This window comes from Cavia porcellus, unplaced genomic scaffold, assembly GCF_034190915.1.
Source record: "Cavia porcellus strain 051 isolate PalLab524CR breed Dunkin Hartley unplaced genomic scaffold, mCavPor4.1 scaffold_25, whole genome shotgun sequence".
Lineage (NCBI taxonomy): Eukaryota > Metazoa > Chordata > Mammalia > Rodentia > Caviidae > Cavia > Cavia porcellus.
The window spans coordinates 21,755,425-21,767,910 of NW_026947508.1; the positions used below are offsets into that span (position 1 = coordinate 21,755,425).

At 42.0% G+C, this 12,486-nt stretch overlaps 1 protein-coding gene, 1 long non-coding RNA gene and 3 other non-coding genes across 5 annotated transcripts in view; all 5 read left to right on the top strand.

Annotated features, from left to right (window-relative positions):
• Window positions 1–1,671: 1,671 nt before the first annotated feature.
• LOC106028005 (uncharacterized) lies at window positions 1,672–6,898 on the top strand. Its single transcript, XR_001201620.3, has 3 exons — window positions 1,672–1,824; window positions 4,233–4,727; window positions 6,609–6,898. It is a non-coding gene; the product is annotated as an uncharacterized LOC106028005 (long non-coding RNA).
• LOC111757252 (small nucleolar RNA SNORA73 family) lies at window positions 2,723–2,926 on the top strand. Its single transcript, XR_002791625.2, has one exon. It is a non-coding gene; the product is annotated as a small nucleolar RNA SNORA73 family (small nucleolar RNA).
• A 3,616-nt stretch (window positions 6,899–10,514) lies between the features above and the next one.
• On the top strand, window positions 10,515–10,718 carry LOC111757249 (small nucleolar RNA SNORA73 family). Its single transcript, XR_002791623.1, has one exon. It is a non-coding gene; the product is annotated as a small nucleolar RNA SNORA73 family (small nucleolar RNA).
• Window positions 10,719–10,808: 90 nt separating this feature from the next.
• The window catches only part of Rcc1 (regulator of chromosome condensation 1), a 31,528-nt gene continuing 29,850 nt past the window's right edge, over window positions 10,809–12,486 (top strand). Inside the window, exons 1-2 of the mRNA XM_063235900.1 lie at window positions 10,809–10,830; window positions 12,158–12,228. The gene's annotated coding sequence lies outside the window, so the exon portion shown is untranslated. The remainder of the gene's footprint in view (window positions 10,831–12,157; window positions 12,229–12,486) is intronic.
• LOC111757250 (small nucleolar RNA SNORA73 family) lies at window positions 11,661–11,864 on the top strand. Its single transcript, XR_002791624.1, has one exon. It is a non-coding gene; the product is annotated as a small nucleolar RNA SNORA73 family (small nucleolar RNA).

The window sequence follows — 12,486 nt, forward strand, 5'->3', positions numbered from 1 at the left end:
TAATTTCTTTTGTTTCTCTCTCTCTCTCTCTCTCTCTCTCTCTTTTTTTTTTTTTTTTTTTTTTTTTTGAGAGGTTCTCATCATGCAGTTCAGGCTGGCCTTGAGCTCACTTTATAGCCCAGTTTGGTCTCGAATTTGCAACAATCCTCCTGCTTTAGTCTCATGAGTGTTGGGATTACAGGCGTGCACCACCCACCCAGCTAATAAAGTAAGTTCTTATGAAGTCCAGGCAGTTGAGCTAAATGACTGACAAGTAGAGGGGAAAAAAGTGACAGAGATGTAAACAAATTTCCTAGGACACCCACTGTAAGCCAAAACTCCAGGCCTTTTCTTTATAATTATCTTGAGATAAAATCTAACTAAATTGCTAAGGTTTGAATTTGCAGTTCTGTCTCCCAGAATGCTGGAATTACAAGTGTGGTCCACCACACTAGGTTTGTTTCCCTTGTACAATTATAAAAAATTATGCCAGTTTAACCATGTAGCTCAGTATCAGAATTCATGCTTAGTATGTACAAATCCATAGGTACAATCCTTAGCGCACACACACACACACACACACACACACACACAAAGCCTTAAAGCCAGAATCAATGTTATGTGCCCATAGCTGCAGCACTTGAAGACTGAGGCAGGAGGATCAATTAATCCTAAAGTGTTGAACTATTTCAAAATTTAAAAAAAAATTCAGAGTTCAAAAAACAAAAAAACTTGTTTCTGTGGGTGATACCAACTGATACTATACTAAAATGTGAGAAGTCTAGTTTCTTTAGGATTTTTTATTGGTGTATTTTAGATACACACGATGTGGGGCTGGGGATTTATCTTAGTGGCTTAAGTGCCTGGCTGGTAAGTGTAAGGTCATGAGTTCGACCCCCGACAATAAAATTAAAAAATATATTAAAAAAACATGATAATAATGTTCATCATAGGGAATTTCTACCCATACAGATACATCTTGTTTCTTCCTTTTCCCCATTACCCCCTTCAGCTTTTCTTCCCTTCCTTATTTACAAAAGCTTCGTTTCCATTTTTTTCTATTCTTTTTTTTTCTTGTCCCTTCCTCTCCCCTCCCCCATCCCTTGTTCCCCTTCTCATTTGAACATTTTCTTCCCATTTCCCTATATATTTTGGGTGTTTTGTTTTGTTTTGAGACAGGATCTCACTTCCTAGCAGGCTGACCTCAAATTTACAGCAATCCCCCTGTCTCAGTCTCCCAAGTGCTGGGCTTATAGACATGTGCTACCATACCCCGCAAAATGTAGTATTTAAGATCACAACACAGTCATGCTTTTCCTAGAGTCAACCATTGTATTTTTGTATTCAGGAAGTGTTTTATATGTAGTACTTTTCACACAATATTAAAGAAACAGACACTTAAACGTTGAGAATATGTTGGACGCGGTTTCATACAGTTGTAAGGTACTTTGGAGGCTCAGGAAAAAACAAAACACAGATTTAGGGGCTGGGGATTTAGCTCAGCGACATAAGCACCTGCCTTGCAAGCAGGTGGTCGTAAATTCGATCCCTGGTACCGATTTAAAAAAAAAACACATATTTAAGGACAGCCTGCACAACTCTCAGCAAACTCCCGCTCACAAGCTCCAGTATCGCGAGAAGCCTTCAATCCAGGTAGGGGTGGGGCTCAACTGTGTACATCCCAGGAGCCTTAGCGAAATTCCAATTTCCTAACTGCGCATGTCGTAGCGTAGGCGCGCTAGCCATTCCTTGACGTCGGGACCCGCCACGAATTATAAATACGACTGCTTCGGGGCTTACTCCATCTTTCAGACAAAGGCTAGCTCACTTTTTTTCATCACGTTGGTGAGTGCTTTTACCTGCCTGATTCATTTGCTGTAGATCTTAGCAACTATCCTTTCTTGAGGCTATTATTTAGAACAGATGCCTTTAGCAGCGTCCAAACCTATTAGGCTTGAGTGAAGCCTGAGCAGGACGTAGGCTGCTGAAGAATCGCTACCGTGAATACCCAAATGCCCACGGGGCCTCCTTTCTCCTCCAGGATGCTAAGATTATAAGCATACTGCTTCCTGGAGGGTACATGTCCGCGAATGGATCTCTACACGCGTATGTTAATGGGCTTCCCTTTATGACTAAAAATTAACACTTAAAAGATCAGGCTTGGTGGTACATGCCTACAATCCCAGCACGCTGGAGACAGAGACAAGAGGATTGCAAGTTTAAGGCCAACCTGGGCTACATAGTTCAGCATTGTGAACTACATAGTGAGACCTTGTCTCAAAAATATTAATAACAATTTGAGGGAATATGAAGACTCCATGATAGAATTTAGGATGGGTGAACGAGTTACCTCTGCTTTAACCATTACCTTCCACTGAGTGTTAATATCACATTGAAGTTCCTAGATAAATTTGCTGAAAGTTACCCTAGAGTATTAAATCAAACCCAGGGCATTTGTGTAGACCTGCATCCCAAGACCTTGTATTTTTTGTTGTTGTTTTTGTTTTTTAAGGTGAGGTGCAGCTAAATTTCTCAGGATGGCCTTCAATTGTGGTTCTTCTGCCGATGATGGAGCATGTGCCATCATCCCTGGCTTGAAAATTAAGTTTGTGATAATGTGATGATCAGTTTGCATTTATTGGGCTTAATGATCTATTATAATGTATCCTGGGAAAATCACTATCCACTAGATGAAATTTTTTCTCAGCACAGTCTGTAAGTTACATGAGTTTCTCTGAGTGTCCCAACGTGGATACCCCGGGAGGTCACTCTCCCCGGGCTCTGTCCAGGTGGCATAGGGGAGCATAGGGCTCTGCCCCGTGATGTACAGTCCCTTTCCACGACGTTGGAGAAGAAGCTGGGCCTTGTGTCTGCACCTGCATATTCCTACAACTTCTCAGAGCCTTTTGGGCAGTGACTGAGGAGATAAACCATGCAGGAAACAGTCCTAGATCTTGCAGTGTGTATATAAGTTAGTCTCATTGAAGGAAAATCTGTTTTTAATCTCTTACTTGGTGAATGGTTTTCCTTGCAGAATTTTTTGAAAATTCCAGATTTAGCCAGGTAAGTAAATCAGCTCTGAATTGCTTTGGGTTAACAGTATTTGTCAGGTCATCCTTGTTCCACCTTGTGAAGCTCCACCTCTTGAGACATTAATCATTGTAGGCACAGAACATGGTTCTATCCAGGACAAATTTGGCTGCATTTTGATGTAAATTAAGTGAACACTCATGCCTTGTGAAAATTGTTTTTTTAGTCTTATAAGTAAAATACTCACATTTTACATGCTTACGTGGTTCAGGGGAAAATAAGTTAAATGAAAATCCCCTGAGAATATAGCTCAGTGGATAGAGGTTCCATCTCCACTATTAGGAAAAAACAGTGAGAGGATTAAAAATGACATACTAAGGCATGGTGGCATAAGCCTGTTGTCGCAGCACTTGGAGGCTGAAGTAAGAGGATCCCTGGGAGTTCAAGGAAAGCCTGTACTATGTATAAGACCCTGTCTCAAAAACTAAATAAATTGGGGCTGGAGATTTAGCTCAGCGGCATAAGCACCTGCCTTGCAAGCAGGCGGTCATGAGTTCGATCCCCGGTACCATTAAAAATGAAAAAGACAAAAAAAAAAACTAAATAAATAAAAACCAGGAGCTAAACCGGGCATGGTGATTCATGCCTGTAATCCCAGCACTCAGAAGGCTGAGGCAGGAGGATCATTTCGAGTTCAAGACCAGCCTAGGCTACAAAGTGAGCTCAAGGCCAGCCTGAACCGCATAGAGAGACTCTGTCTCAAAAAGACAACAACAACAACAACAAAAACCACAGGAGATAGGATGGATTAACCAGCGTCACAATTGCAGAGCTTTCCCCTCAGCCAAGTAAATAACATGTTGCTGGCCTCTGTCCAGGAGATAAAAAGGTTTTTTGCAACTGTTACCATTAAATAACAAAGTTAAGTATTACCATTAATTAACAATGGTAAATAGATGAAATATGGAATAAACAGTAACTCTTTAATTGACCCTAGGTACCCTAACAATCTGTCTTGCTGCATGTTTACTCTTGGAATAACCGAAGCTTGCCAGGATACTTTTAAGGAGTCTTGGTATTTATGAGTCTAAGTTGGCAAGCAGTCACGAGGAGATGGGCAATGACTAAGGAGATAAATCATGCCAGAAACAGTCCGGTAAACTAAGACTTTCAATTTGAATGACAGATTTCAAGAATATAATCTTGTGTTTCTTTTCATTCAGGAGAAAAGAGCCACATTGAATTTGGCCATTCATGTGTGAGACGTGTTCAAAAATACAGTGAATGCTGCTGCTGAGAGCCATCAAAGGGATAAAAGAGGGATCTTCAATATAAGCAGTAGCTTTGTGGAACCTTAGAAACAGTGTTACAAGTTTTTATCTTGTTGGTATCAGTGGGTTGTGAGCTACCTTTGAGAGATATTTTCAGCTCTTGCAAATAATGGATCATGAACAGCGCATTAATGTGGAATTTTGTTTCAAACTGCAAAAAACTGCTAAAGAAACACATGAAATGTTAAAATTAGTATATGGTGATGGTGCAGTGACCATGGAGACAGTTTGCGAATGGTTTGAGCAGTTTCGTAATGTTTGTGAGTCAGTTGAAGACAAAAAGAATATCCTTCAACATCAAAAACCCAAAAAAAGATTGAAAGAATAAGTGAAGTAATCGAATCAAACAGACAGCTGACTCCTAGGGACATTACAGAGGATACAAAGGTCAGTTCCATTCACAGCATTTTAACAGATGTGACTATGAGCTGAGTGTCAAATTTGTCTTGCATGTTTGACTGCTGAACAAAAGTACCATCCATTGTAATTCTTTTGAGCTGTACACTTGGGCCACATCAGATTTGAATAAATGTCATGAAGGAACAGGAACTTGGGTCAGTGATTATGATCCTGAGATCAGGGTTCAGAGTTCTCAGTGGAAATCACTCTGCTGGCCTTGCAAAAGGAAAGTAAATCAGGCAAGATCCAACATAAAGGTGATACTGTATTTTTTGACCTTGATGGGATTGTGGGAGTTGAGTTTTAACCAAGAAGTGATTATTAGAAGAGCTTGTTATGGGGGCTGGGGATTTAGCTCAGCGGCATAAAGCGCCTGCCTTTATGTGTATGGTTGTGAGTTCGATCCCCGGTACCGATAAAAAAAGAAAAAACCAAAAAAAAAAAAAAAAGAGCTTGTTAGGGCATTTAAGAAATGATGTGTGAAGAAAATAGCCTAAGAAATGGACAGGTGGTTTTATCCTCCATTATGACAAGACCATGTCATGCATCACTTGATAGAGCAATTTCTGTTAAAAATGTGATTGTCTACCTTACTGGATCTGAAGCTGCAAATTCTGTTCCCCAAAGTCAAAATAACCATGAAAGGTAAACATTTTCAATGAACTCAATTATCAAGGTAGCCACCACAGCACAGTCACCCACACAGACTACCAGAACCTTTTCAGGGTTTCGCTGAGTGACCCAGGCTGGGCTGAAATTTGTGATCCATCTGCCGCAGCCTCCCAGAGTGGGGGCTACAGGCACAAACTATCATGCATGGCTTTTTTTTTTTTTTGTACCCGGGATTGAACTCTGAACCTCATGCTTGCCAGGCAGGCACTTATGCCACTGAGCAAAATCCCTAGCCCAACATGCATGGCTTTAAAACAACCCTATAAACCGAAAAGCCTGCTATTCCAATATCAAAGACTGAAATCATCTAAGAATTAGTCAAATGTTTACATTCCTTTGTCACCCCCAGATATCTTATCCAGTGACAGTGGGCCTCTCAGCTCAGTGCCCATTGACTTCTAAGAAATTTAAGGCACTAGGTATGGGCAGGTCAGTTAAGTGGAGAATAGTTCTTGGCCTTAGCCTCAATCTCCAGCACTCCAAAAAGAAAGTTCTGCCAAGTTGAAATTTCTCATAGCATTTGACTTTTTTCACCTGTTTTAGTTTTGGAGACAGGGTCTTGCTATGTACTTCAGTGTGGCCTCAAACTTGCAGCAATCCTCCTGCCTCAGCCTCCCAAGTGCTGCGATTGTAAGTGTGAACCACCACCCCTGGGCTTTCCATCATTTTTAAGGAGATAATAGTTTCCAAACAAAACTAGTTGTGTTTTTAAATAAATAAATTACACATGAAATACACCTAACAATTCAGATAAAATTGGCATACTTATGAATTTGAAATAAAGATAACTGTGGTTCCTTTACTTAGACATGTAATAAGGACTTTGGTCAAACTAGTATTAATAGATTTTATTCAAAGGTAAAGCACCTTCCAGTGAATTTGGGGTACCATGCGGGTAATCAGTGATTGGTCATGGATATTGAATGAGGGGTCAAGTTTGAGCATAATTGCTTGTCAAACTGCTACACGGTATGTGGGAGAATTGACTAGGGCACTGGTGACAAACCTATGGCACTCATTCTGCAGCAGGCTGTGTCACTGAAAGCTCTACAAGGTTTCATCACTGCCTTAAGGGCTAATAGACTGCTTTGAACAGCTAATGTGTTCCTTTCCTCTGCCTCCTTTTTGTTTATGGCTGTGTGCCTCTGTTTCATCATCTTTGAAGTGGAAGCAGCTTTTTGTTTGTTTTGGTTTTAGGACTGGCAAATGAACCCTGGACCTTTCCTTCGAGCTGCATCCTCATGGCCAACCCCTTTTTTATGAAATTGTCTCACTAGGCTGCCAAACTTGACTTGAACTTGAAGCTCTCCTCTTCAGCCTCACAGAGTGTTGGGCTACCTCCTGCTTCTCCTGCACTTAAGTCTAAAGTTCTCAGCTTGCTTTGTGTAAGTTAAGTCAGTGGAAACCTTGAGAAAGCCCTGCTCTCACTACCACCATGTTATTCACATCTAATTTCCGTTTTAATAAAAATGACTTTAAAGTCTGTATCTGCTGTGTTCAATGTACATTTATTTTTTTCTGGGCACATGCTTTTTCAACTTTAGAAAATCAAATCCAGATCTTAGTACCGCCTTAGCCCACCCAGCCTTAACTCATTCAGAGATTAGGGAGATCAGCAGCGACACAGAAACCCCGAAGTCACAGGGCCTGCCTCTTAAGCATACTTTTCTTCGCTGCCAGCTTTTTGGGACCCCAAGACCACCTCAATGAGCTTGGGCTCGAAGTCCAGCCAAATGTGCAGGCACTTGGTGGTCAGCATGGATGCCAGATGCCCCTCCTGGCAGTCTAGTCCCATTTGAGCACATTGGTGCCCATGTTGAGTGGGAGATTTTGGTTGAAAGTGGCCCTTGGGTTGGGAGGCAGAAAAGCCCTTCCCCAGCAATTGACACCCAGCATATGGGGTCCTCCTGGACCTCTAGACCTTGCCCTGCAGGTCGATGCCTCACTGGGGGAGATCTTGATGCCTTTTGGTGGGTCTGCTGCTACCAGTGTAGCCATCCACCAGGCACATGATGTGGAAAGACAGGATCTCTATGTCGGGAGGAGTTTCTGAAGGCCGAGCCCAAGGCCAGATTTCGCCCCGGGCCCCTTCTGCGTGCAGACCACCAGCCAAGAATGAGGTGCTAACTGAGGCAGTGTGGCCTTGAGCCCTGGACAGCCCATCTGCGCTGCCTGCTGGCTCCGATGCCAGCCCCGTACTGCACCCACCACTCTGCACACATTGGTACGTACCTAGTGTCATTGCTGTATGTTGCTTCAAACACAGTAATCAGTGTATTGTAGATACATAGATGGAACCAATGCCACCCATTCTCAAATAAGTTATTCTGTAATAAAATAGTTTTTGTTTTGCTTTGTTCATTTGTTTGACACAGGGTTTTGCTGTTGTAGTACAGGCTGGCCTTGAACTCACTATGTAGCCCATGCTAGCCTTGAACTCCTGACATCTTCCTGCCTCAGCCTCTCAATTGCTAGGATTGCCGGCATGCATCACAACACGCAGCTGAAACTGGAATTTAGTTCATAACCCTGTAAATATTTTTTTTTCTAGAGTCAGCCTCACCAAGGCTGGAAATAGCTGAGCAATTATATGAGAAATCCAAATTCTAAATAAAGCAAAATAAAATAGGAAGTAGGTAGATCTTTCTCAAACAGGAAGCGATGGTTGAAGATCAGCTGGCTCTAAAACAGGGTGGCTTGGGAGAAACAAGCCTCTTTATTGCTTTTCTGTCTTCTGCCAACTTGAATGTTTGGCCCTGTGTGGAACCAACCAATCATGGACTGAGACCTCTACAAACTAAGCTAAATAAACCTTTCCCTCCTTGATTTTAGGCATCAGGTATTTTGTCTCAGCAATGAGAGAAAAGTAATACAGAGGGAATTTAAAGAGGGAGTTAACATGTTCGTGATGGGGCTGGGATGTGTATGTGTCCCTGCCAGGAACTCTGATCCATGGAACAGTATTTACATGGAGAGCATGGGACAGGCCTTTTGGATGATATAAGCTACCTTAGGTTTCAGCTTGCAGGAATATTTTAAAGTGTGCTATGTAGGGCCTGGAGTTTGGCTCAGTGGCACGAGTGCCTACCTGGCAAGCGCAAGGTCATGAGTTTGATTCTCAGTACCAAAAAAAAAAAAAAAAAAAAAACTTTAAAAGTGTGCTCTGTATATGTACCAACTCCATGTAAGGAGTGCAAACATACTGAAAACAAATTTTTTCAGGAGGCTGGGGATATAGCTCAGTGGCACAAGTACCTGCCTGGCAAGTGCAAGGTCATGAGTTCAATCCCCATACCTAAAAAGAAAAAAAAATTTTTTTTCAAATAGGTGGCCAAGGGCCAGGGATTTAACTCAGTGGCATAAGCACCTACCTAGCAAGTTTGAGTTCGATTCCTGGTTTTTGTTTTTTTGGGGTTTTTTTTTTTTTTTTTTTTTTGTCTTTTTCCTTTTTAACGGTACCAGGGATTGAACTCACGACTGCCTGCTTGCAAGGCACGTGCTTATGCCGCTAAGCTAAATCCCCAGCCCCCGAGTTCGATTCCTGGTACCAAAAAAATAAATAAATAAAAAATAAAAATAAAATAGGTGGCCATGGTGGCACACATCTATGATCCCAGCTATATGGAAGAGGACAAATTCAAAGCCCACCTGGTCAATTCAGTGAGACCCTGTCTCAAACAGGATGTGGTGGCCCACGCCTGTCATCCCTGCATCTGTTATTCCCTAAATCCTTGTTATCAGTCTGGTCTTCTATATTTAGTGTGGTAAAATGCATAAAAAATATCATTTTAAGCAATTATTTTTATTTTGGCAGGTCTGTGTCAAAGTCTTTACATACTAGGCAAGTACCCTATCACAAGCAACACTCTCACACCACATCTGAACCAGTTTTCAGTTTACAGCTCAGTGGCATAGAGTATACTGTTGTGTACAGTAAATGTTTTTGTTTTTATATTTTTTTCATAAGGGGACAAGACTGTAGTATGTAGTTCAAACTTTGAACTCATCATGTAACCCAAAATGGCCTTGGAAGTCAAGGCGACCCTCCTGCCTCAGCCTCCCTAGTGCTGGGATTACAAACTTTAACCACCATACGAGGCGCGTGAAGTTTTTTAGGCAATTCATCTCGAAGCACTCTAGTCCTATTTGTCAAATTTCTTTCGCATATGATAGGGAAAATATCCTCTTTAAGGCGTCTTGCTTTTCTACAGATGTCTTCTCTTATGTTGCAAACTTTCCCAAATATTTTAGCCAATTAATCTAAGAAGAGAGTTCACAGATGGAGGTAAACCACAAAAAACACTTGATCCGCTCCATTACTGTCGCGTACTCAGGCTCTAGTATCGCGAGACAGCTCTACTCAAGGTAGGGGTGGGGCTTAACTGCATACGTCCCAGCGTCCTTAGCAAACTTCCAATTCCTTAACTGCGCATGTCATACACGTACGCCCCCTTCGTGAGCTATAAATATGGCTGCTCTGGCGGTTTTCTGTCTTTCGGCTGCGGGAACGGCGCCAGCGGTTTCGCTTGTTTTGTTTTGGTGAGCAGTTTTACCATCCTTGTTGCTATATTGTAGGCCTCGGTTCTGCAGGCAGTCTATCCTGAAAATATTAGTGAGAAGAAATACCTTCAGCTGCCTGCGTACCAATGAGGCAGGGAGGGCTGGAGTGGTTACGAAGACCCGGGGTCTGCGTACGAAGTGCGCCACTACACATTCTCGGGGCTGCTAAGTACGGCGTGGCCTCCGCTTCCCGTGGTGGTTCTGTAGTCAGTCCTACTTCCTAGCAGGCGCGTGTTCGATGCGCGTTTGATACTGGGCCTCCATCCGCGATAAAATTAAATTAAGGCTTTATAGATCGTAAAGAATTAGGGGCCAGCCATACTTGCTCTGAGTTTTGCATGGGTTAGCACATACTGTATCTCTGCTTTTGCCATTACTATCCGCTCAGTGCCTGTTAAGTTTCGAATACTGTTGATAACTCGATGATCTTGAAGTTGAGTTTTGGTTGCATTTTGGGGTTTGACCACAGTATATCCAGAAAAATCGCTGTACATCAGGTAAAAATTGCTCAGAGTGCCTTTGTTACATGAGTTTCTGACTGTCCCAACGTGGATACCCCGGGAGGTCACTCTCCCCGGGCTCTGTCCAGGTGGCATAGGGGAGCATAGGGCTCTGCCCCGTGATGTACAGTCCCTTTCCACGACGTTGGAGAAGAAGCCGGGCCTTGTGTCTGCGCCTGCATATTCCTACAACTTCTCAGAGTCCTTTGGACAGTGACTGAGGAGATAAACCATGCAGGAAACAGTCTTAGATTTGTATGTAAATTAGTCTCATTGAAAAAAATCTGTTTTAATGTCTTGCTTGGTGAATCATTTTCCTTACAGAATTCTTTGAAGATTCCAGATAACTTTTTAGTCAGGTAAGTAAATCAGCACAATTGTTTTTGATTAACTGTCAACTGATAATTAGTCGAGCTCTACTTTTTTTTTTTTTGAGCTCTACTTTTGAGGCATTTAATCATTATAAACGCAAAATACTGCTATTCATTTACTAACTTGATACTGTGTATAATTTGAGTATATTTGTTTCTTAAAAAAAAAAAAACCGTGGTTAAAGCCGGATATGGTGACACAAGCCTGTTGTGATCCAGTGCTTGAGAGGCAAAGGCAAGATGATTTGAGGCCAGCATGAGTTACATAGTAAGTTAAAGGTCAGCCTGAATTACAGTGTAATTCAGGGACCGCACAGCAAGACTCTTGTCTCAAAGACAAAGATTTGTTTGATCAAACTGTTATTATGAGACACAGAATTTTTAATCTGTTAAGAGTCAAATGTGTGACTTTGTGGTAGGGTAGTACAAGGTCGAGAAATGAAGTTGAGAGTGAGTTTTATTGCAAATAAGAGCGTACTTTCTGGCTTTCCAGAAAGGGTCTTAAATTGGGTAACTTCAGAGACCCTTTGTTATTTACGTAGCAAAGTCATACTGCCATTGACCTATAGGGTTATGAGTAAAACTGCTTAGCTAATACTAATGTAATAGAGAAATGAGTCAAGTAGCAAAGGTGTATGGAAAGAATAAAGGCTGTGCTTTTTTCTTTTTTTAAAAAACAAGCTCTTGCCATGTCGTCCAGACTGTTTATTATGGTAGAGTCCTATTCCTATGCATCTAGGTAATAACTTAAGTAGGGATTCAAGAAAAGCCTGTGAAATTGTTTGGATTTGTCTTGCTCTGCATTGAAGGCAGGAAATCCAACGTGGATACCCCGGGAGGTCACTCTCCCCGGGCTCTGTCCAGGTGGCATAGGGGAGCATAGGGCTCTGCCCCGTGATGTACAGTCCCTTTCCATGACGTTGGAGAAGAAGCTGGGCCTTGTGTCTGCGCCTGCATATTCCTACAACTTCTCAGAGTCCTTTGGGCAGTGACTGAGGAGATAAACCATGCAGGAAACAATGTTTAGTCAGGTTAAGCCTTCAAACTTGAGTTTACAACTGTCTAGGGTTTACCTCAGCGGCAGGCACAAGCACCTGCCAGGCAGGTGACGTGAGCTCAATCCCCAGTATCAAAAAAAATAAATTTGAGGGGCTGGGCATTTAGCTCAGCAGCATAAGCACCTGCCTTGCAAGCAGGTGGTTCGTGAGTTCGATCTCCAGTACCGATAAAAATGAAAAAGACCAAAAAAATGGAAAAAAAAATAAATTTGAATTACAAACTTCAAAAATATAATCTTGTGTTCCTTTTCTTTCAGGAAGAGTAACCATACTGGACTTACATCTAATGACCTGGTTTTATTTGGGTTCCTTGAATTAGGGAAACCTGGTAAAGTGATGGTGGTTATCTTTGGGGATTTTTCCAGTAATACTGTTTACCTGCATTTGTGTTATTTGTCTGGTTTGTTTTTAGGTGGGGAATCACTATAGTTTTTATTTTTTCTTTTTTGAGAGAGGGTCTTGCCTATGTAGTTCAGGCCTGCCTTGAACTCCTTTGTATCCCAGGCTGGTCTTGAATTTTTAACAATCCTACCTTAGCCTCCTGCGTATTGGGGTTGCAGGATAAGATACCACACATGGGTTGTTT